The sequence below is a fragment of the Paramormyrops kingsleyae genome, chromosome 12, assembly GCF_048594095.1.
Source record: "Paramormyrops kingsleyae isolate MSU_618 chromosome 12, PKINGS_0.4, whole genome shotgun sequence".
Lineage (NCBI taxonomy): Eukaryota > Metazoa > Chordata > Actinopteri > Osteoglossiformes > Mormyridae > Paramormyrops > Paramormyrops kingsleyae.
In genome coordinates, this window is record NC_132808.1 from 4,605,759 (window position 1) to 4,630,172 (window position 24,414).

A 24,414-nucleotide genomic window follows, 5' to 3' on the forward strand; every position below is an offset into this window, starting at 1 on the left:
TCGGATGTTCAGGATGGGTTTTACATCTTCTAACAACTGCTCACACTGTCAAGGGGATACACCTGACAATTACATCCATGCTCTTTGGTTCTGTCCACCTGTTCAGATGTTTTGGCGCAGGATTTGTGAGGACTTATCAAAGTGTCTGAAATGTACCATTCCAGCCTCTCCTTCAGTCTGCTTGTTGGGTGACTTAGATGGTGTCACTACCGAGATTAACACAACCCACATGGCTTTCACCGCTTTATGCATTGCTAAGAAGACTGTCCTCATGAACTGGAAAAATAAAAATAACCTTAATATCAACCAATATAGAGAGAGTTTGCTGGACCATATTAGTCTTGATACAGCTTCTGCCGCCACATTAGACCAATCTCTCTGGGCTCCTTTGATCAGCTCCATCACCTAGTGGCGGTGGGGGGTCGCAGGTTTGTCCCGCTTCGGTCTTTGTTGTTGGTGTGGGGGGGGGGCTATGGGCTTGGGGTGTCTGGGGGTTCCCTGGGGGGGGGGGGTGGGTTTCTGGGGGGGTTCGGCGCTGGGACTGCGGTCCTGGCCTGGGTGGGGCTTTGGTGGCTCTTGGGTGGCGTCTTTCTGGTGGCTGCATGCAGCGCTGCTGGGGTAGCCTGTGCCGGCGGACGTAGGGTACCAGCCTGGCGGCCGTGCTGCTCCTGGGTGGGTCCGGGGCGGGCTTGGGGTTCTGGGGGCGCTCTGCCTCCGGGCTGGGGTTCCGGCTGGGCTGGGGGGGCTTGGGTCCTGGTGGGTGGGTCGCCGGGGTGTGGGCTGGCGCGTGCACTGGGGCCCGGCCCCGGCGCGGGGACCTTCGGCGCATTGGAGGGGCTGGGGGCCTCTTTAGCTGGTGGGGAGGTTGTTACCATCTGCCCGCAGGTGGTCCCTGCCTTAGGGGTATCCACTCTGCGGGGGTGGGGGGGAATCCAATAGAGTAGGAGAATGGACCAAACCTGGGTGTCTGTTGTCTTATGTAGTCTGGGAGTTGACTGAATGGTGGGGTGGGTGTAGTTTTTCCCTCTGTGGTGGGGTCTGGTTGGCTGCCCCGGGCTCTGTGGTGCCCGGTGGTGCCGCTGCTCTGGGCCCCCGGACTGGATGGGCCTCGGCTCTCCCGCCCTGGGTGGATTTCGGGGAACGGGGGTGCTTATGGGGGTCAGCGGGGGGGCTGGCTCCAGAGGGGGGGTACTTTGCCCCCCCCGATCCTTTCCTCCCCATCCCTAAATGCTTCCCTCCTCCCGCTCTGTCACCCCAACACACATATAGGGCTTTGAGGTGCAGGTGCGTCGCTGGGATGCAGGGGAGGTATTCCTCCTCTGTCCCCCCGTGGCCACCTGTGTCTCAATCACACATCACAACTTAGACACTCTCATTACTTACTCTCTCATGACACATACATTTAGGGCCTTGGGGGTGGGCACAAGGAATGGCGTCCAGAGGGCGGTCTGTTCATTCAGCCTTACCTCTGGTGCCAGTGCCCACTTCTCAATTTTAAGTTGCATATAGACATTGAGGGTTCTGGGGAGGGGCCGAGCTGACACCAGCTGCTGATTGGCAGAGGGTGGTTAGCACCATGCCCTTCCCCTGTTTTAAAGCACTTTAGAACAACACGCACCAACACCACATATGAGCGGGCGGAGGGAAGCATGGGGTCTTTTCACACCCCCGTTCTCTGTTCACCATCTGGGGCCGGGGGCTGGGAGGAGCTGGCCGTCCGGTCGGGGTCTGGGCTGGTGGGCTTCTCGGCTGCTGTGGGGTCTGGGGTGGTCTTCTTGTCCCCATGCCAGAGGAAAAAAGGGATCCATCTCCGAGGTCTGGTGGCGGATTGCCCCTCTGGGGGCGGTGGTGCCTAGATCTCGGAGTATAGAGTATATTTGGGGAGTGTGAGTGTGTGTACGGCGTTCATTTCTGTGTCTTCATGTTGGGCGAATGGGTGAATATTTGTTTATGTGTGCATGAGGGTGGGAACGTATGCTTGTGTATGTGTGTGCCTGTCTGTCTATACGTATGTGTCAGGTTGGGTCTTAGACTCCACCTGAAATAACATCTCAGGCTCTATTACCCCCCGCCACACTCCCTGCTGGTGGATGAGGCCCCCGGCCGCCGATGCGTTGGTGGTTCTCGATGTCTGGGGCTGGATGCTCTGGTGTGTGCTGGCTCACTCTCGGCGGTTGCCTGCCGGGGCCTGGCCCTTCCGGCTCTGTCGGGGCCCTGGCTGGGGGGTGGGGGGTCCCTTGGATCTCTGGGCCCGGGGTCCGGTCTGCCCTGGTGTGGCCGGCCGCCGGCGGGGCCTGCGTGCTCGTCGCCACGGCCCCCTGGGGCTCCTGTGATGTGGCTGCCGGATGGCCCCCCTCCGGAGCGCTCCTCTGCCCTTTTCTCGGTGGGGGCTGCAATTGTCCCTGCGTTGGTCCTCCTGGGGTTCCCGTGCCCTGGGGGGCCTCTGGATATCTGGGGCCCGGGTCTCCCCCGTGTCGACTTCATGTCCTGGGTGGGCGGGGCTGTGGCTCCCCACACACACTACTAGACAATTACTTGGAGAAACCTTAGGAACACCAGCGCGCTGACACACAGGTGTGCACACAGGTGCTCACGGACACGTGCTCATGGACACACACTGTCTTGATCGGCTGTTGTTTCTGGGCATGGGTTGTAAGGCTGGTTGTGTGTGCTGTTCAACAACATTTAACATTTGATGGTCGTTGTGATTAGTACAGATGTTGTATGTTGTCTTTCTCTTTTCAACAGACATGGAAGCAGATTATCTGTTTTGTTTTTTTCTTGGTTTTTTTGTTTTTTTTTTGTTTTTCTTTTGTTTTTTTTGTTTTTTTTTTCTGTTTTCTTTCCATTCCTCTCTCTCCCTCTCTCTCTCTTCCCTCCTTCTCCTTTGTCCCCCCCCTCCCTCTCCTTCTTTTGAGGAAGTAAATAAAAATATAAAATAAAATAAAAAATAAATAAATAAATAATAATAAAAAAAATAAAATAAAAAAAAAAATAGATACAGTCCCCCGCAGAGGGGGGGTGGAGGAGGGAATAAAAAAAAAAAAAAAAAAAAAAGAATTTGTCTTTGAATTCAACCCTCTGTAGGTTGATAATTTTCATTTCCATCAAACGATGTGGCATCCTTTCATTCCTAACACATTACTCAGTTCATTTCAGTATAGATGTCCAGCATGATTTTTTTTCCCCATTGAGATCTGATGTGTTTCAGGGCCCTGCTTGTGACATAAAGATGGGAAAATTGAAATGACACTCATTTATTGAATAATGTCATAAAAAACCACTATAGAAACAACCAAAATCGTGCTGTGTATTAGGACAAATAACACACACAGCACAATAGCAAGGCAAACCAGGTATAATCAGAACAGCAACATAAAGCATACACATCGCTGTTATTTCATTCCAAGCAAATTTGATAATTTCTCATCTTCGTCCACTAGGGGTCACTACATCTAAAGCTACGAGATTTATTTACATATAAACTCACTGGCCACCTCATAAGGTACACTTGTTCAATTGCTTGATGAAGCAAATATATTGTCAGCCAAACATATGCCAGCAGCACAATGTATAAAATCATGCACATGCAGGTCAGGAGATTCAGTTAATTTTGACATCAAACACCATAAAGGAGAAAAAAGGTGACTTAAGTGGCATTGAACGTGGCATGGTTGTTGGTGCCAGACAGGCTGGTATGTAATAATAATAATAATAATAATAATAATAATAATAATAATAATAAACAAAAATTTACACCAGGGTATGAGTGTTTCAGGAACTGATGATCTACTGCGATTTTCATGCACAGCCATCTGTATGGTTTACAGAGAATGGACCAAAAAAAAAATCATCCAGTCAGTGGTTTTCTGCCTTATTAATGGTAGTGTTCAGAGAAGAATGCCCAGACTGGTATTTTCTTGGCACACTTTGGACTCCTTAGTATCAAATGAGCACCATTTAAATGCCACAACCTACCTGAGTATTGTTGCTCGTCATGACCATCCCTTTATGACCACAATGTACCCAGCTTCTAATGGCCACTTTTAGCAGGATAACACGCCATGTCACAAAGCTCATATCATCTCTCACCGATTCCTTGAACATGACAATGAGTTCACTGTACTCAAACGGCCTCCACAGTCACCAGATCTCAATCCAATGGAGCATCTATGGAATATGGTGGAACAAGAAACTCATGTCATGAAGGTACAGCCGACAAATCTGCAGCCGTCATGTCAACATCGACCAAAGTCTCTGAGGAATATTTCAAGCACCTTGTTGAATCTTTTGCCACAAATAATTAAGGCAGTTCAAAAGGCAAAAGGGGTCCGACTCAATACTAGAGGGGTGAACATTATACCGTGGCCAGTGAGTGTAAACCTCAGAGCAGTAGCTCCATAGTATGTTAATGGTTGGTTGGTATAAAGTGAAGGTCAGGTGAGTCATTGCAAATTAAATTAAACTGTTAAATTTGTTTTAGAACCCAGTCTGGCCTAGATGTCCCCTGTGCCCCCCTTAGACTCACACACTTCACCCTCACCCTCCACATATTGTACCCTTTCGGATGACCTTCTCCTCTGCGTGACTCAGGAGCTCTCTGACGAAGGCACTGCCCACCTGGTGGCCCAGTGTGTTTGCTCCAGTGAGCCAGGCTGCTTGCCCCAGTGCGCCTAAGCACCAGGATCTGTGGCTGCTGGTGCTGTGGAGGCATGGCATGTCCCCCCCCCCATGACACCACCAGCCTGCTGGGCCATCATTTGCCCAGGTATGGACACTCTGAACTGGCTGGACAACTGTTGCTCAGGGAGGAGGCGAGTGGGGAGTTGTAGATGAATGGCAGTGTAATACTGACACCAGTCTGACCCTCTAGCACACACTGCACAGGGAATCACTGTCCGTGTGCTCACTGTCAGCTATCACTGCAGTCAGAAGGGGGGCGTATCCATGGTGCACCACACAAACTTTATTGAAAAAAACCTGTTAAATGACCCCACAGCCTTGGACTGAACTTCTTGGAAGGCTACTGGCTACCAGTAAAACATCAGATTGAATAAAGGGCTCAAATACTTGTCCAAATGCAATTTAATTCATGAATTTATATGCCTGTGTTAATATATTTGATAAAGATAGCAAAATCATTTTAAAGATTTAAGGATTATTTTCCAGCATCCTTCGTAATCATTTGGACCAATTTATTCAGTTGCAGTGTATGAATTTTACCACTTGATGGCTCCATAACTCCTTAAATTGTCTTACCTGAAAACGGCAAGACATCTACCACAGATAATTCACAGACATTGTTAGCAAAATATTCAGGGTGTATGGTAGGGTATATGGTAGGGTATACAGAGCTTTCAGGGTGTATTGTGGGGTATATGGTAGGGTATACAGAGCTTTCAGGGTGTATTGTGGGGTATATGGTAGGGTATACAGAGCTCTCAGGGTGTATTGTGGGGTATATGGTAGGGTATACAGAGCTCTCAGGGTGTATTGTGGGGTATATGGTAGGGTATACAGAGCTTTCAGGGTGTATTGTGGGGTATATGGTAGGGTATACAGAGCTCTCAGGGTGTATTGTGGGGTATATGGTAGGGTATACAGAGCTTTCAGGGTGTATTGTGGGGTATACAGAGCTCTCAGGGTGTATTGTGGGGTATATGGTAGGGTATACAGAGCTCTCAGGGTGTATTGTGGGGTATATGGTAGGGTATACAGAGCACTCAGGGTGTTGGGTAGGGTATATGAAGTGTTCAGGGTGTGTGGTTGGGTATATGGAGCGTTCTGTGCTAGGCCATAGACAGCCATTTGGGGGTTCAGTTTTTTAATTAAACATGGCAGCTGAGTCACGTGACATATGTACATTTCACTATGTGATCTGTGTCTTTTGAATATATGTTGATGATAAGTTGCCTCCGTGCACATAAGGCTGCATGTACCAGGCTTTATCAAATGTGCTTTAAGATGCAACGTACAGCAGAAGATTTCAATATTTCCAGTCACTGTAAATTAAAAGTAAGCTTGCTTTGCTGCAAGTTGACTCAATTGCCTTTATATTTGACAGATCTATGTCAGCCCAATAATGCTAAATGAGAATGAACCAGCAGACAGAATGTTGTTAAGTGGCTGAATTACGAATCAGACAAAGACCTAGTACCGTTGTCTTTGTGACTCATGCCTACAAAAATATTAATTCCATAAATCAATCAATTCACAATAAAATTCACTAACATGTGGGTCTAACAGCTGCTAATTAGAGAAGTTTATCAATCATAAAAGAATAGCATTCCGGCCCCCAGAGAGGGCGGTGGAGATGGGTTGTTGAATTTTGTGGGCCCCAAGCAGCTGTAGATGTGAACTCCGCTAAGGAAGAGAATTGCATGGATGCCTAATGAGGCAAGATGGCACCAGCAGGGGGCATCATTAGCACAACACTAGCGGAAGAAGACCGAGAATCACCCCATGCTAAATGTCACAGGAAGGACTCACACTGGGACAGAAATGGGTTCTTCCCAGCAGGTCCCATGAAGGTCTCTATTATTCAAAAGGCCAGGCCTCCACCATTAGCGGAAGGCATGTGTTTATTTATTTAAAGGGCTCCTCAGGCCAACAAAGCTGCTTAGTGCAGATTTCAGTCAGGTGATGTAAGTCCTCACATGTCGGCTCAACATCTACCTGGATTGCCATGGCGACTGAGGTACTTGCTCACTCACCAATGAGGGCTTAGATGAGTCTGAGGATGGCCTAATCAATCAGCCACCCTGGTTGTTGATGAAACTGAGGCAGCTTCATTATTCTGGTTCAAGAAGGACCCAGGAGTAGGACTCGTGATAAATGGTGATGTCATTTCCGTGGAGTCTAAATGCCCATTCAGCCTCCTGCTCCGGCTGTGGTGAAGAGGCAAGTCTTTCAGGATTCGAGTCGCAGAAGGAGTGAAGCTTGTTGGACCTCAAAAAAAGACATAAAACTCCTAAAGAAAAAGATGTAACTTGGCAACAGCGAACCTTCGCTGTCTGTAAAGGCCTGTGCCTGTGTTTTATGAAGCATGATGCTGCTTTTCTAGAGACTCAGCCTTTTGTCTTGCTGGGCTGATGGTGACAGACCTGCCGGTGAGTGCACTATGCCAGTGCAGCTCAGTGACAGACCACTATGCCAGTGCAGCTCAGTGACAGACCACTATGCCAGTGCAGCTCAGTGACAGACCACTATGCCAGTGCAGCTCAGTGACAGACCAGTATTCCAGTGCAGCTCAGAAGGCTTTTCGGGTCACCGAAATGCTGCCGGCCTGTCCCTCTACGCCTTCTGTGCCGGCCTGTCCCTCTACGCCTTCTGTGCCGGCCTGTCCCTCTACGCCGGCCTGTCCCTCTACGCCTTCTGTGCCGGCCTGTCCCTCTACGCCTTCTGTGCCGGCCTGTCCCTCTACGCCTTCTGTGCCGGCCTGTCCCTCTACGCCTTCTGTGCCGGCCTGTCCCTCTACGCCTTCTGTGCCTTTTCAATAGGCTTCCCATTGGCACAGCAAATGGTAAACATACGCAGGTGCACACACAAACCCTGCCCTCCAGCACCAGCACTCAACTCTGTCTTTCTGCGGTTTCCACGGCGTCTCCCCAGATACAGATGAAACGACCAGCTTCCTGCCTGAGGAGGAAGCGAGAGAGGGGGTGTGGGAGCAACAAGCCCTGGAATCCCATCTTCTCGCAAGGGCCCCTGGCATGTTACCACCTGCCAGCTATCCTGGCCTGCCTCTGCATGTGTGTGCAATTTTTCCTGCAAGCATTAGCATGTTAAATATATCTCATTCTGTCACAAGTGCAACAGTGCAGGGTCTCAAATATCCCCGCTGCTGTTCCTCTGTGCGGCTGAAGTGTTCTTGGACCAGAGGAAAGAGAATTACTGCCAGTTGTTAATTGCAAAGCACTTTGCCCCCGCTTGGGGTAAAACCTTCCCAATGGAATTTAATTGACCTCTGTGCCATTCATTATGTTTGTTTATTTTGGAAATAATAATCCATGAGGATGAATAGCCACGGAAAGCCCCGGAAAGCCCCGGAACGTCTCTCTGTTACCACATACCTCCAGTTATAAAGCTCAGATGTCAAAGGACCTTCATTACTCAAATAAGTTCACTTTCTCATTTTCACTTATTTTTTATGTTTTTTTTTTTTTGTTCTGCCTGCCATTCAATGATGATGAAACTGAATTCATCTTTTGCCTCCCCTCTTACCCGGGTGGTTGTGCTGGATATCTTACTTTTCAGGGGGAGCCAATGACTGTCTCTGGCCAGGCATTTTTGGGTTATAGGAAACTAGCTTTGATAATAGATTGTTACTTTGGAAGGGTCACCAAACCTTACTGGGCCACCAGATTTCACAGGGGACAACTGGGTACAGAGAGTAACAGAACTATGAAGCTGGACTAGATCCTTCAGGAGTTAAAGGTCAAACCTGCAACTGTGGCCTTAAGCAAGTCTTCAACTTGAATTTCTGCTGAAAATATGAAGTTTTACGGACATGGAAAAGTCCATAATATATGAGGATTCAAGAGGCTGCCCATGGAACGAGACGAGTAATGGTTTCTGAAGGTTAAGAGGACGACAAGCTAATCAATGCTTGAGTGGATGTAAAGCCAGTCAAGTGGTTAAAAGACGGGCAAGATGGGGGCTAAATGTAGAGCACTTACAATACCTTTGAAGGGCAGCCTTTGTCGCACTTACTGAAAGGGCATTAGCACAGGATGCTCCGTGGAAGGCTAGAAGGAGCTGATTTCTGCGCCGTGTGGCGACTGTCTGCTTCAGCCTGCATGGATTGTGTTACGGTAGCAGGGCTGGGAGATCAGAATATGTGGGCTGATTTAATAAGCCTGATTTATTTGGCTGCGTCGGAGGCATAATGAATTCGGTCTTTGTCGACCCACGTCTGACTTCATTGGATGGGGCCACGGAGCTTGTTTTGCTTGTTTTCCAAGGAAGGTCTCCCAGACCCTTTACAAATTTCTGAAACTCTGCCCCCAACTGCCTCAGCGTCACATAAGCAATACACAGGAAGATGAGAGGGTGATCACAGGGTGCCCAGATCACACTGAATCAGCCCTTTTGATGATGTAATCCCAGGAAAAACCCAGAAGAAAAACTTCACCAATGCTATTGGTTCCGGAGATTAACTGGATTCTTTCTCATGGGGTGGGGGTTGCATGTGCCCATTTTCACTGGGGAATAGCACAAGTGGAATGACTAAACTCTGATGTTTTAGCAACTAAAAAATCTAAAAAACCTCTCCATGCAGGATTCATCATCTGCCCGAATGGCCGACTCTACAGAGGGCTGCTCCTCCAGCTCTGACCTCAGCACCCTCAAGCTCCCCCCAAAGACAGCGAGCTATTACTGTAATTAACTCGAGCGAATAAGAAGGAGACTTTCTGCAGTGCAAGCAGCTCCGCGGAGCCATGGCAGCAGTTAATCCCGAGTCATTTTCATTACATATGGATTTGATGTTTGCCAGTTATATTCATCAACAAGCCAGGAGAAACGCTCCTATACTGTCCTCTGATTTAGTCTGTAAAGCTGTGTTTATCAACCTGGTCTTCAAAGAGCCTCAGTCCACATTTTTCCCCAGAAGATGTTAGGGAGCAAGAATGTGAAATCAGGGTCCCCGAGGACCGGCTTGAGAAAGACCGCTTTGAAGAACTCGAGCCTTAATGGCCAAACGCTCATGCAAGCATCTCTTTCAGCTTCCTTCTCCATCTCTTCACATGTATGTGTGTGTGTGTGTCTGTATGTGTGTGTTTATGCATTACTCAGATTCCATTTCCATTTGTTGTACACTATGCTGTCAGAATTTATTTTAAGGGATACATTTTGGCTGCAGGTTTCAGATAAAACATACTTCGGGTTTTTGGGACCTGGATTTTAATCATCTTCTTAATGGTGTTTTTTTCTTTAACCATGTCCATTTTAGATGTCAAATCGCCTTGACCTTCAACACCCTCGAATAATCATTTTTTTAACTCTTTCCAAACCCTACTCTCTAACCATGCTCTCTAAAAACCCCCCATCCACGCATCCAGTTCCTCTCCTGATTTCTGTTTGTCTGCCTCCCGCTAAATCCTCCCCTCAGTATTGCACTGCAAAAACACCTGTGTGGCCTCAAAGGGGTCCTAAAGGAGGTGTCCAGAAGACTAAGGATACCAGAAGCCCTAATGAAACTCTATGTCTCACAGTGATCGTCCAACCCACATGCCCCTTGGTCTTTGTTTGCAGTTTCCTGTCTCAGAGTGACATTCTGCATGCCTGTTGCCTTTCATTTTCAGTTTCCTGTCTCTCAGTGACCTTCTGCATGCCTGTTGCCTTTCATTTTCAGTTTCCTGTCTCTCAGTGCCCCCCTGCATGCCTGTTGCCTTTTGTTTGCAGTTTCCTGTCTTTCACTGTTCCCACCCGCATGCCTGTTGCTGTGTCCAGCTGCTCATGTAAGATTATGTGTGTGTATATGTCTATACTTGAAGTATGTAAATATATCTTTATTTCTGTGCCTTCTGCGGTATTTGGAGGGGGGGGGATCTGGTGCCTGCAGGTAAATGTAAATGTACGTGTGACTGTGTGTTTCACGTTCATATCTGTGGTTGTATATGGGATCACTGTATATGTGTTTCTTTTCTTCACACACCTGGACTGGTGAGTTTCAGGATGGAGGGTCAGGGATAAGTATCAGCATTGCAGGAAAATCCACTACTGGGGAGGCACTCAAACCACAGTGCCTCATTCTGCATGGCACAGGCCCTGATCGCCAGGCCAGTGGGTCACTGCCGCCCATTAGCACATTAGCATGACATAGTGGAAGCGACTAACAGACTGTGACATTTTGGCTGCAGCTTTCAATCTGCCAACTCACACAGGCTGGTACGGCGAACAGACTCATTGATGGACATTGACCATGAGCAGAGTTTATACCTACTTTTAGCAAGCAGGCCCATTCATTCTATTTTCTATAATGTAAGCACGCCTGACGGGGGCATTCAATCATTTTTGATTCCTCTCCTCTACAGTTTTCTTGCTTTCATTCTTTCTTTCTGTCTTCCCTTTCTTTGTTCACTGAATTATTCTATACAAATGATGTAGTAATATATTCCCACACACTCATGTCAAGCAACTTGGGCCAACTTGTGAAAGGGAATGAGAATTGAATTGAATTGAATTAAATTGGTGTGTGTAAGCATTGGACACTCATAAACACAGCATCAGTCTGGTGGCAGCATGCTCCACCAGTACAGCTGCAGTCCACTAAGATGGCACAAACCATCCATCCAAAATCCTCTTTCATTTATAATACATTTTGGGTTACGGTTCAAGTGCTATGAAATGAGGGGCAGTCTGCTTTGTGGAAAGGAAGAAGACGAACAAAGTCAGAAAAAGAAATCAGGACGACGAACAGAAGAAAGCAGGCAGACAGCATGGGCTGTGTGAAAATAAGCAGCAAATTCGATCTGGGGAAGCACCTCCAAACCTGTAAATTCACAACTGTGAGGAAACACACGACATTAACAGACATGCAATGTTGTAAATTCACAGATATAATCAACTGAGCTGTCAACCTCGCATGAACCTACCGAACCATCAACTGAAGTCATGGCTCACAAAGTTAATGCATTTACATTTTACAGTATATATTGCATATTTAGCAGATACTTTTATCCACAGTGATGTACATTTTTGAGAAAGCAGGGTCAGTCAGTCTCTGGAACAATTGGGGCTTAAGGGCCCAACGATGAAATCCAGCCGGGGGGCACAGAGTACAAACCAGCGGCCAGGGAAACAACGTTCAAACGTAATTTCATGAATGTTCTGATGGATGACGCTTCAAACCTGAAAAACATTCCCATCCATTTTCTATTTCCTGTCAGCTGTGGTCATTATAATGATAGAATGAAAGATAAAAGTGATGTTTCGCCAAGCTGTTTTTCATCAAAGTTTCCAAGTAAGTTGCTGTGTTCCTTTACTCCAGGGAGAGTGTGCATAAAGGGGATATTTTCAGCACAATTCAATTTATTTTGACACGCCACTCCTCACATTGTGGTTGCCCTACAGCGTCAAATGCAGCAAAAACATAACAAGTGCATTTGGTACAAAACGAAAATTAGTGACAATCTGACAGAACAATAAAGCAGCAATACAACCATCTTTAGACGAGTGCGGGAAATAGGAGAGAGAAACCGCCTTGCTGAGTGCGCTCACAGCACACTGTGCTCACAGCACACTGTGCTCACAGCATACTGTCCATCTCCAGCATCTCAGTTACTGTCCCCAAAAAGAAGCTTCTTTGATTTTATCATTTTTTGTACAGATTTAAATGTAATTGTAATATTAGACTTGTGCTAATTTCTGTCCCCATTCAGAAGACAAGTTAACTCCTGGCTTACACCTCACTGCTCTTCCTGACTCCTGTCCAGCTGAGCGTTTCACTGGAACAAACTGGCACAAGAGCAGGACCCCAACTAGGCCAAGCTTCAGTCAAAACCATGAGGAATACTTGCCTAGCCACCTAATTAGGGTAGCTGGGCAGCTCAGCTACCCCCCCCCCCCCCCCCCCCAATTATGCCCCCCCAACCCATTCTGCGGCGGGGCTGGGGGCGGGAGGGGCAGTAGCCAAAGAGTAACAGGAACGTGTTATTTATATGTAGTGAAAGCGGAAGGGGGGGGGGGGCTTATACCTCTGGCTCCCGTCTACACGCACAGGCGGCGTATAAATCTGCTTGTGAACTTTGCTCTGGTTCAGTCAGCGGCTGCATTAGGGAATTAAATCAGATTTACAGCATGAATATCCCACTTCGCACAGAGCTGAGCTCACAGCAATTATGGGCACAAGGAGGGTGGACTGGCCAAGGCGGCCATCGTCATCGTCACCATCATCATCATCATCATCATCATGCCCTTTATTTACAGCTCTGCATCAGCAGACACTTCTCTCTAAAGCCATATTCTGCCGTATTAAGCTACCTGCATTGCGTAATTAGCGCCATTAGCTTAGCATGGTGGAGGCTCCCGAGGCATATGGACAGAGATGGCCTCAGGCTGGGACACTAGAAGCACCAGCTACCACAGGATTTATTTGCTGTTCCAAACACAGCCATGGTGAGGTGCTAGTGTGTCAGCCAGATGTAAACAGCACAAGACAAAAGAAAAGCCAGTGACTTTACAGCAGGGTGGCACCACTTTGGACCTGCCTTTCTTCACTCTCTTCTTCACGCTCTTACGTTAGCACTTAACACATCGCGATTTCCTCAGCTTTCTGTCCCAAGCTGGGGTTCATAATAAGCTGCCAAAGGGGCCGTACATGAAACTCAATATTTGTGTACACAGTCATTTACATCCATGAGTTTTCTAACAAGCTAGCTATCAAAAAAGAGTATTAACCCAAAATATCCAGGGGAGAAGAGTAAAAAATAAAAGGATATGTGCAGTCAGGATAAGTGGGAGATTTGGCTCTGAGCTGTTTGATTTGGCGTAAAGTGCGAAAGAGAGCAACTTGGATATTAAATTTGTTAGTTTTCACATAAGACTGCAGAGAAAACACTCAAACCTTAACCTACTTTAACAAAGATATTTAAAACATGTTTGGGGCTTTGACAATTTCCCTTGCTCTCATTTCATTTTCAGTTAATTTTGAAATGCACCTAAATATTTTGGCCTTCAAGTGCTTCTCTTATGTATAAATTTCTTTAGAAAGAAAGGAGTCCTTTGGGTCCTAACAGTTCCTTAACCTTATATTGAAATCTCATTACCTGTCTCTATACCTAAATAAACTTTGCATTATCAAGTGATTTTAATTTTCCAAACACAGGCCATTCAAAATGTAAAAAGCAAACTGTGTAAGTCACAGAATCCATCTTCTTGATTCAGAGATTACCCACCTTGTTCCCAAGGGACCACTTCAACTCTATCCAGCATGGATGGACTTTGGACATCATATTAATTTAGGAACGGCAGTATCCCAAGTTGTCGACAAAACACATGTGGAAATCTGTGGCTGCTGCATCTGTGTCTGTCTTCTTCAAAATGACTGCCCCCATCCCCCTTGATACTGCATGATACTCTAAATTAGGACCCATGGCAAACATTATCTGATGAAATAGTTCCATTTATTAAAACGGCATATGTGGAATTGGGCACAATTGACAAAAATTTGTGTTTTTAATAGGGCTGTCAAAATTAACGGGTTAATGCGGATTAATCCATCATCATGATTAATCTGATTAACCCATCTGCAGTGCAGAATGACTCAAAATCCCTGAAAATCCCTGTGTTGCTATGGAGTTTTATACATAAAGCACTGCGTGTAATGTGTTATCAACTGATATTGCTAACAATGGCAATTAACCGGGCTAGAATTGGATTTAATGATTAGTTGGATTATTTGTCGGATTTACGGTAGTTCGGGCTAATTGTAAGTGAACGAAGATAAAGACCATTTAAACTGAGGTACCTTAAATCTGATAAGCTGTCCGGCTAAGCAAAAAATCTTGCTTTTTGATATGGGTCCATGGTATTGCACTTCTGTGGCAGATGGAATGCATCCAACTCGTGTTCAAGATGTTCAATAAACATGTTAAGTGCATATATATTCCCCTTTTTCTTGAGTCTGTTTGCTCATGCAAAATGAAATGAGATTAATATAGATTAAAGATGAATGATATTTAATCGTGATTAATCGAAATTAATCCACAGCAACCCTGTTATTTGTTACGTTTGCAAGCTGGCGAGCGGAGAAGCTGGCAAGCGGAGAAACAGGCGAGCGGAGCCGTAAAGACGGACAAACGGGGTTTATTGGTACGGCGACAGAGGCACACGGCAAGGAACATAACACCACAATGACAGATCTGGGAAGACTAACTCAGACGCGGACTAAATACATAGGACAAGCCAAAAGGAACAGGAAACAGGTGATGACAATCGGGAATTAACACGAGGTAACGAGGTGGGCGTGGCACACACGAGGATCGGATGAGCTGGGCGTAACATTATTAATCTGATTAAAAATTTTAATTATTTGACAGCACTAGTTTTTAAAAAGCACTTATCCAAGCAGAAGTAGAAAACAACAATGTGGTGTCATTAGAAACAGATTCATTGACAAAGTCATAAAAACGTGTAATGATTTTAAAAAGCAGCTGTCAGATATGACAAAAATATACCTCTGGCAGGATGAGGGTTAATTGGACTTAACTGATATTAACTATTATAGTAACACTTGAGGGGACATAATGCATTAATTAACAAGTAACTAAGTCTTTGTTAAATACTGATCTCATGTTCATAATCAATTATGGCAGTTCAAGTATTTCATGGGATAACCTATAAAACTATATTAGTTCATGATTTGTTTTTGAGTAGTAAATGAGTTAAGTAATTTTTGCCTCCTCAAGTGGTCTTCATCATTATCAACTCAATCGTTAACTGTTAACTAATATAGTGCCTGAATGGAATACATGAATCGTCAGTATGCAATAACACTTATTTACTGCTTAATTGATGCAATAAGTAAGCATGTACAACTACATTAGTCATGTCCCCTCAAGTGTGAGCACATTCATAATGATCTGAAATTTTTTTCTTCTCACATACATTCATTATAATTAGGCTGCAAGTTAGAGAGTGCTCCTTGAGTCCAGATAACTGTGTGTGAAGAGTCTTTGTGAATGGACATCACAATCCTGTTCTGTAAACAAAATATCCTGGGTCATGTATAACGACATGCGTAGAATTCACACAAAAACATGGCGTACGGACAAAACTAGGAATGTATGTACACAAGAAAAAATTCAGATGCACAAAACTGTGCGTAAGCACAGATCTACGCAAATTACCTTTATAGATTCCAAATAGCGTGAAATTTTACACACATGAACGAGCCCACAGCCACCCCCCCGACCCGTCCATAATTATGTATATTTGCATATGTAAATCTGTATAAATACCCGCTTTGTTCTGTGTTTTTCAAAAACAACAATGGATAAACCACGTGGGAAAAAGAAGTATTTCAGCGAGTGCGAAGTGGAGGTCATGTTAACAGAAATCGAGAAAAGAAAAGTGATATTATTTGGATGTCAAAAGTAGTGACATCAGCAATAAATGAAAGTTGATGTAGTGGCACAGTATGGTGGAGTCAGTTAAAAGTGTTGGTTCTGAAATTCGCACGGTGGCTGAAATTAAAAAGAAGTGGTCAGACATTAAAGTCGACGTGAAAAAAGGAGTGGCCGCTCACCGCAAGAATCTTAACACTACAGGCGGAGGTAGCGGAATTCCCGGTCTCACACCCTTTGAGCAACGAGTTGCTGCGATGATTGGGGACACACTTTTATCGGGTGAGGGGGACGCCGATGTCAGCGCGGGTGAGTTTTTCTCGTACCATACTTGTTTGAATTACTTGCATGTTTATGAATAACACGTAGGGCGCAGATGCGGTGTTACTTTCGTTTATTTTCTTTGTTTATTCTTACAGACAATAGTATGAGAGGTTCCCCCAGTGCCGAAGACGCACAGGCGGTGATGGTGCTGCTGTGCCGAGCCCACCTTTGGGCACTGGCTGCACACATTCCCGTGCCTCAGAAACCGGGGGGCGACCATCCGGCCGTGTGCTGACTGAAGCTGTGCTGCAGTCACTAAAAGAAATCGTGAATCGTTGTGCTTTCCCAGTTTGTAGTCTCTTGCGCACAGCTCTCTTCAGGTCACCCCACAGATTTGCAATTGGATATAGGTCTGGGCTATGGCTGGGCCATTCCAAAACTTATTTTCCTCTGGTGAAACCATTCTTTTGCTGATATGGATGTAATCTTGGGGACATTGTAATGCTCAAAGGTTCCTCTTCATCTTCAGCTTTCTAGCAGACATCTGACAGTTTAGGGCCAAAATTAACTGGTATTTGGAACTGTTCATAAAACAACCGCAAAGCATGATGCTGCCACCACCATGCTTCACCGTGGGTATGGTGTTCTTTTAGTGATGCACAGTATTGTTCTTGTTCCAAACAAGCCTTTTGGAATTGTGGCCAAAAAGCCTTGGTTTCATCAGACACATTTTCAATTCCGAAAGAGATTTTTTAATTGTCGTTTGAAGGCACTCAGTGACTCAGCTGTTTGGACATCTAGTGGAAGTTCATTCCACCACTTAGGCGTCAAAACAGAGAAGAGTCTAGATGCATGTCTTCCTTGCACCTTGAGAGATGGTGGTACCAGTCGAGCAGTGCTGGAGGATCAGAGAGAACGTGGTGCAGTGCAGGGAAGCTACAGGCAGATTCTCTTAATCTGGGTCAAGATATATACAGTATCACAGGAAAGAGTTTCCAGCTCAAATCAGGTGATTTTTTTGTCATCATGAGTTAAAATGAGTGAATGTGCAGTAAGTTTTTAAAGGTCAATGAAAATACAGCGCTGATAATTGGGAATGAGGGAGAAGGTGAAATGGATAGATTAGTGACTCAAACTAAATCACATGTCAGAAATCTTGGTGAAATCATGGACTGTGACTTGAATTTTAAAAGCAAGACAGCTTTCTACCATTTGAAGAACAAAGATCATTTGAACATTTGAAGTTTATTAAGAGTAAATATTTACTGATTTTATGTGAAAATGAAGGACAATTAGGCAAAGACAATGCCTAAAAAAATCTGGGTTTGAAGATATCTCTTTCATACTATCAATTACTCAGGTCTCCTGCTTCCTTTGTAGCCTTCGAGATTGCAACAGGTGATTATTGCACTGTCTAGTTCAGGCTTTTCTCCAAAAGACACTAAGCCCATAACATGTTCATTCTTTGCTGCACAAACGTTTCAGCATATTTAGCTGACCCATCCTCTGCCCCAGTGGTTGTTGGTGTCACAAGAAACACACTGACCTGGGTAGAGAAGTCCTTTTCATTCTCATGCATTCGCCAACACCAATTTTTGATGTGTCCTCTGTCCCAGCACAGATTTTGCTGTTGTTGACCCAGCAAAAACAGGGTGAACTTGCTCCATCCAGTGCCCAGGTGATCAGTGGTCTGTTGGTGACCAGATTAACAGCCCATGCAGGTGACTTCCTTGACCCCTTCTCGGCTTGGATGTCCAGTGGCCCCTTTGTATTCTGCTGAACATTAGCTGAAGAGGTATCCTTTGACACATCAGGCTGAACAGTCAATGGCTTCCTGTTGACCTCCTAAACACTGTTCAAATTGTTCGCTAAGCAATGGCCACATGTGAACTCCTGTGAAGACTTATCAACTGCAATAAAGCATGTAGATGCCAGGTTGGGCATGTGACCCAGATGAATTGACTGCCTGAGTTTGCAATGAGGGAGCTCACCTTTGGGTGTCCGCCTTCAACACCGGTGCTGAGCCTTCCTGATGAAGGACCTCATCAATGGGTAAGATGGCTTCAATGTGGCATTATTACACAGCTGCTAGGTGGCAGTTTGGCAGGAGTGAAACCCTATAGTGGTAGTTTAAGATGTTTCTGCTAAGCAAATCAGTTCTACAGGAGGCAAGTCAGCCGCAACATAACATCTTATAAACATGCTTATCTTTGTAGGGAATTCATGCTGGAGGATCTGATCCAATGTGGATTCTTCTGATCCCAGAAATCAGCTTCCGGGCTGCCGCAAAGAGACTCTTGGGCAGAGGGTATTGCACCTCTGTGACACACCAATAGGTATCCTTCAAATACTGGGGCACATTTCAGACAGTCAAGAAGGAACATGGGGTCTTTGGCTATGCAGATGGTTCAGAACAGAGACATACACTCACCTAAAGGATTATTAGGAACACCTGTTCAATTTCTCATTAATGCAATTATCTAATCAACCAATCACATGGCAGTTGCTTCAATGCATTTAGGGATGTGGTCCTGGTCAAGACAATCTCCTGAAATCCAAACTGAATGTCAGAATGGGAAAGAAAGGTGATTTAAGCAATTTTCAGCGTGGCATGGTTGTTGGTGCCAAACGGGCCGGTCTGAGTATTTCACAATCTGCTCAGTTACTGGGATTTTCACGCACAACCATTTCTAGGGTTTACAAAGAATGGTGTGCAAAGGGAAAAACATCCAGTATGCGGCAGTCCTGTGGGCGAAAATGCTTTGTTGATGCTAGAGGTCAGAGGAGAATGGGCCGACTGATTCAAGCTGATAGAAGAGCAACTTTGACTGAAATAACCACTCGTTACAACCGAGGTATGCAGCAAAGCATTTGTGAAGCCACAACACGCACAACCTTGAGGCGGATGGGCTACAACAGCAGAAGACCCCACCGGGTACCACTCATCTCCACTAAAATAGGAAAAAGAGGCTACAATTTGCACGAGCTCACTAAAATTGGACAGTTGAAGACTGGAAAAATGTTGCCTGGTCTGATGAGTCTCGATTTCTGTTGAGACATTCAAATGGTAGAGTCAGAATTTGGCGTAAACAGAATGAGAACATGGATCTATCATGCCTTGTTACCACTGTGCAGGCTGGTGGTGGTGGTGTAATGGTGTGGGGGATGTTTTCTTGGCACACTTTAGGCCCCTTAGTGCCAATTGGGCATCGTTTAAATGCCACGGCCTACCTGAGCATTGTTTCTGACCATGTCCATCTCTTTATGACCACCATGTACCCATCCTCTGATGGCTACTTCCAGCAGGATAATGCACCATGTCACAAAGCTCGAATCATTTCAAATTGGTTTCTTGAACCTGACAATGAGTTCACTGTACTAAAATGGCCCCCACAGTCACCAGATCTCAACCCAATAGTGCATCTTTGGGATGTGGTGGAACGGGAGCTTCGTGCCCTGGATGTGCATCCCACAAATCTCCATCAACTGCAAGATGCTATCCTATCAATATGGGCCAACATTTCTAAAGAATGCTTTCAGCATCTTGTTTAATCAATGCCATGCAGAATTAAGGCAGTTCTGAAGGTGAAAGGGGGTGAAACACCGTATTAGTATGGTGTTCCTAATAATCCTTTAGGTGAGTGTTTATGATACAGTCCAGTGCCCAAACATCTGAATCTGGTTCATGTCCTTTGCCATTTCAAACCTCTGGAGCAAAATAGTCCAGGGAAAGAACTTGAAAGATTCAAGAAAATTTTGAAAAAAACACCTTATTTTTTTCCCACTGGCTGCATCCTGGCTGCCAATCCAAACCTCATACTTTCAATTCCATCTTTGACAAATTGACAAAGAAATTTTCTGAAATACCAAGGACATTGTATCAAGTCTACACTAAAATACTTCACCCAATATCAGCAGAAGTTAACTATCTATAGAAATACCAGTACACACAAATCCATATGATCTACTACAACTGCCAACACTCTGTAAAATGCCCACATTAATATACGGAAGATTGAACAAAGTGTGCACGCACATACGGATGCCCAGCTTGATGGCCCTGAGGAGAATGCCTTTTCCGTGGATATATTTTAACCCTGAAGCCAGTTGTCATAGGTAATACCTCACTTCAGGGTATGTCAAGGTTTTTCAATGTCTCAAGATGTGTTCCAGAGACTGAAAAAGAGGAGAAGGGCAACCTGACTTAAGATGACTGAGCCTCATAAACTGCCTGCAAACACATACAAAGGGGTCTCAGCTCCCTACTGCACAGCTCCATAAAGATGCACATGAAGTCCTCATCTTCCAAATAGTTGGAGAACTGAACGATGTGCATGTGATGCAGATTTCTCATAATATCAATTTCCTGCATAATCTGAGAGAAACAGCAGACTGCCTGGTGCCCAGGTAGGGGACCTTTCCGAATCGAGTGGACAGGCTTTTGGCCCCAGCCAGAGTGGATCCAGTGGTCGTGGTGCATGTTGGCACCAACGACATAGGATAGGGCAGGAGAGCTGTTCTCCAGGATAAATTTATAGAAGTCGCGGATAAGCTTAGAAACAGAACATCCACGGTGGTATTCTCTGGAATACTTCCCGTGCACATGCGAGTCAGGCTAAGTTAGCTGAGACAAGGGGATTAAATGCGTGGCTAAAATGGTGGTGTAGGAAAGAGGGGTTCAGGTTTATGGGGCACTGGAAGACCTTCTGGAACAGGTGGGACCTGTTCAAGCCGGACCGGTTGCATCTGAACCATAGGGAAACCAGTGTATTGAGGAGGCGTATGTGTAGAGTAGTTGAGGAATGTTTAAACTAGGGACTGGGGGGGCAGGGAGGTTAGTTACGAATTTATGCAAGGTGGTTTACTAAGTAAATTAAGAATAAAGTCAGGAGGAAAAAGTCTACAGGTAGAGTTAAAAAAATAAGTAAACAACATTAGACTGTCCAACAGGGATGTAGAAAGAAAAATTGCATTGGAGGCTAAGGATGACAATAAAAGTTTCTTCCAATATTTTAACTCAAAAAGAGCTCTAAAAGCTGAAATCACTAATTTGCAGGATAGTTAGGGCCTTATCATTGAAAATGAAATCGATATAGTAAATGAGTTTAATGATTATTTTTCACGGGTGTTCATAGTAGAGAACACAAGTAACTTACCACCAATTAGTACGAATACAGCGTCGTCTATGGCTAATATATATATAACTGAGGCTGATGTGGTACTAAGCCTAACTAAACTCAAAATAAATAAATCGCAGGGCCTTGATGGCATCTTACCTATAGTTTTAAAAGAAATTAGGGATATTATTAGCCAACCTTTAACTTTACTATTCCAGAAATCGTCATCTGCAGGTGTGGTACCTTCAGATTGGAAGCATGCTAATATAACACCCATATTCAAAAAAGGGGATAGAAGTAATCCAGCAAACTATAGGCCAATCAGTTTAACTAGCATTACTGGAATAATAATGGAAGCTGTAATCCAAGTGAAAATTGTATATTACCTGGATGCAAATAACATTCTGAGGGATAGCCAACATGGATTTAGGAGAGGTAGATCCTGTTTAACGAATCTACTTGAGTTCTTTGAGAAAGCTGAAATTGATCACAAAAAGACCTACGATGTGATCTACTTACATTTTCAGAAGGCCTTTGATGTTGTCCCCCACAAACGTCTCTTGCTAAAGCTCAAAGCTGCAGGGATTTTAGGAACTGTGGCAGCTTGGATCGAAAACTGGTTAACTGACAGGAAGCAGCGAGTAGTTATTAGAGGCACAATGTCACAGTGGGCCTACGTTTATAGTGGGGTACCGCAGGGTTCAATTTTAGGACCACTATTGTTCCTAATATGCATTAATGATATAGACACCAATACATACAGTAAACTGGTTAAATTTGCAGATGACACCAAGGTGGGTGGTGTAGCAGATACTGAACTAGCAGCAGAGAGGCTACAATGGGATCTGGATTTAATTAGCGACTGGGCTGATACTTGGCAGATGAAATTTAACACAGATAAATGTAAGGTACTCCATGCAGGGAGCAGAAATAGAAAGTACAGATATTTTATGGGTTCCATTGAAATAAAGGTAGCTGATTACGAGAAAGATCTCGGTGTGTATGTTGATGCTTCCATGTCCCAGTCTCGCCAGTGTGGGGAAGCAAAAAAAAAGGCCAATAGGATGTTGGGTTATATCTCTAGGTATGTGGAGTTTAAGTCAAGGGAGGTGATATTACATTTATATAATTCCTTGGTAAGACCCCACCTAGAATATTGTGTGCAGGTTTGGTCACCATACCTTAAGAAGGACATTGCTGCCTTAGAAAAGGTGCAATGGAGGGCTACGAGAATGATTCCTCATCTTAGAGGAATGTCTTATGAAGAGAGGTTAGCTGAGCTGAATCTGTTTAGCCTTGAGCAAAGGAGACTAAGGGGGGACATGATCCAGGTCTATAAGATTCTAACGGGTCTGGATGCTGTTCAGCCAAATAGCTATTTCAATATTAGTTTAAATACTAGAACTCGTGTCCATAAGTGGAAATTAGCAGGAGAACATTTTAAAACAAATTTGAGGAAGCACTTCTTCACACAGCGTGTAGTTAGAGTATGGAATAGTCTTCCTGCTAGTGTAGCGGAAGCTAAAACCCTGGGTTCCTTTAAATCAGAAAAAGAATAATAATAAGAAAAATTTTAACAACTTTGAGCTATTAGTTAAGTTCTCCCCAAATGAGCTTGATGGGCCGAATGGCCCCCTCTTGTTTGTAAATTTCTTATGTTCTTATGTTCTTACATCACCCCAGTAAGTACAAGGGAAATGCAGTTCAACCACTTGGAGGTTGGGCATTGAGCTCAACTTATACCACTCACTTTGTGCCACCGCAAGGATCTGGAGTCTCCTAGGTTTTGTTTGCGGAGCATTCTGTCATTTCGTAGCACTTGCCGAAACTACCCTAATAATACTTAAGGCCTTATGTTGCTACACATTTATTGTGGGTATAGCTCTCCTAAAAGCTTTCCAAAGCAGTCACAAGTTCCGGAACTGGTGCTGCAGGGGAAAAAAAAAAACTGCCAATTGGTGTGAAGGGTAAAATGCAATGGCGTTCACCGACGAGTTATAGGAAATCTTTAAAAACACAAAAATAAAATTGACTGTCTTGCAAAGAGTGCAGTATCCATTAGCTCCAGCAAAATATGACTTCAGTAAACCCAGTAGTAAACGTGATAATTATTCAAGCCAGTGCTTCCTAAGGTTTTGGACATGCTCTAGTTCCCCAGGAATATGCAATGAAGGGTAGCACCCGTTCTTATTTCAAGGTACTGAAGCCCAGTACTGTAAAATAAACAATACTAAGGTACACGTGCATTTGTACACCTCATTTAATACAGAACCAGATGCAACGATAACGATAAATTAGCAAACACCGTGCCGCATAAACCAGTTATTCCAAACAAATTTTAAACCTTCCTATTTTTGAACATGGAGCTCTGCTTAAATGGAAGCTTCTCACAGATAAACTGAGACCATGCTTATTTCATGGTACATGAAAGTCTTATCTCAACCCGCCTTAAGTAAATACAGACTTTCACAGTTTACTGGAGCGCTAAAGGAAACAGACGACAAGTGGAATTCACACGCCATTCGAGGCTGGGCCATAGTGCACAGAGGTGACATCCTCCACCTCTTCCGATATATAGTGTATATTTTCCATTCTTTCCAGATTATACACATTTTTTAATATTGGGTGGTTGTAAGCATGTGCAATTTTAAATGGGTTCTTGCTGGGTCAGATTGCCGACACCAAGATGCCACCAAGTATGTCTCACTGTGACCTGAGGGGAACCTGCTGTGACCCACATCCAACCCGAGCTTGTCACTCATTTGTTGAAGAAGCACTTTGCGGCTTTGCAGCTTAAATACTTATTTGCATGCTTTTGAGTTCCAGATATGGGAAGATGACAAATTATTCACAAATGACAGAGGTGCCACTTATTTGAACATAACTGATCAGAATTGGGTACTACCTATGAGTGGTTAAAGCAATTATCTCCTTCTGGATGCAACATAACTTTCGAAGGGTCATTA

At 44.7% G+C, this 24,414-nt stretch overlaps 1 long non-coding RNA gene across 1 annotated transcript; it reads left to right on the forward strand.

Moving 5' to 3' along the window:
- The first annotated feature begins 14,809 nt into the window (after positions 1–14,809).
- LOC140593561 (uncharacterized) lies at positions 14,810–16,883 on the forward strand. Its single transcript, XR_011993952.1, has 3 exons — positions 14,810–14,927; positions 16,272–16,376; positions 16,487–16,883. It is a non-coding gene; the product is annotated as an uncharacterized lncRNA (long non-coding RNA).
- The last annotated feature ends 7,531 nt before the right edge of the window (positions 16,884–24,414 follow it).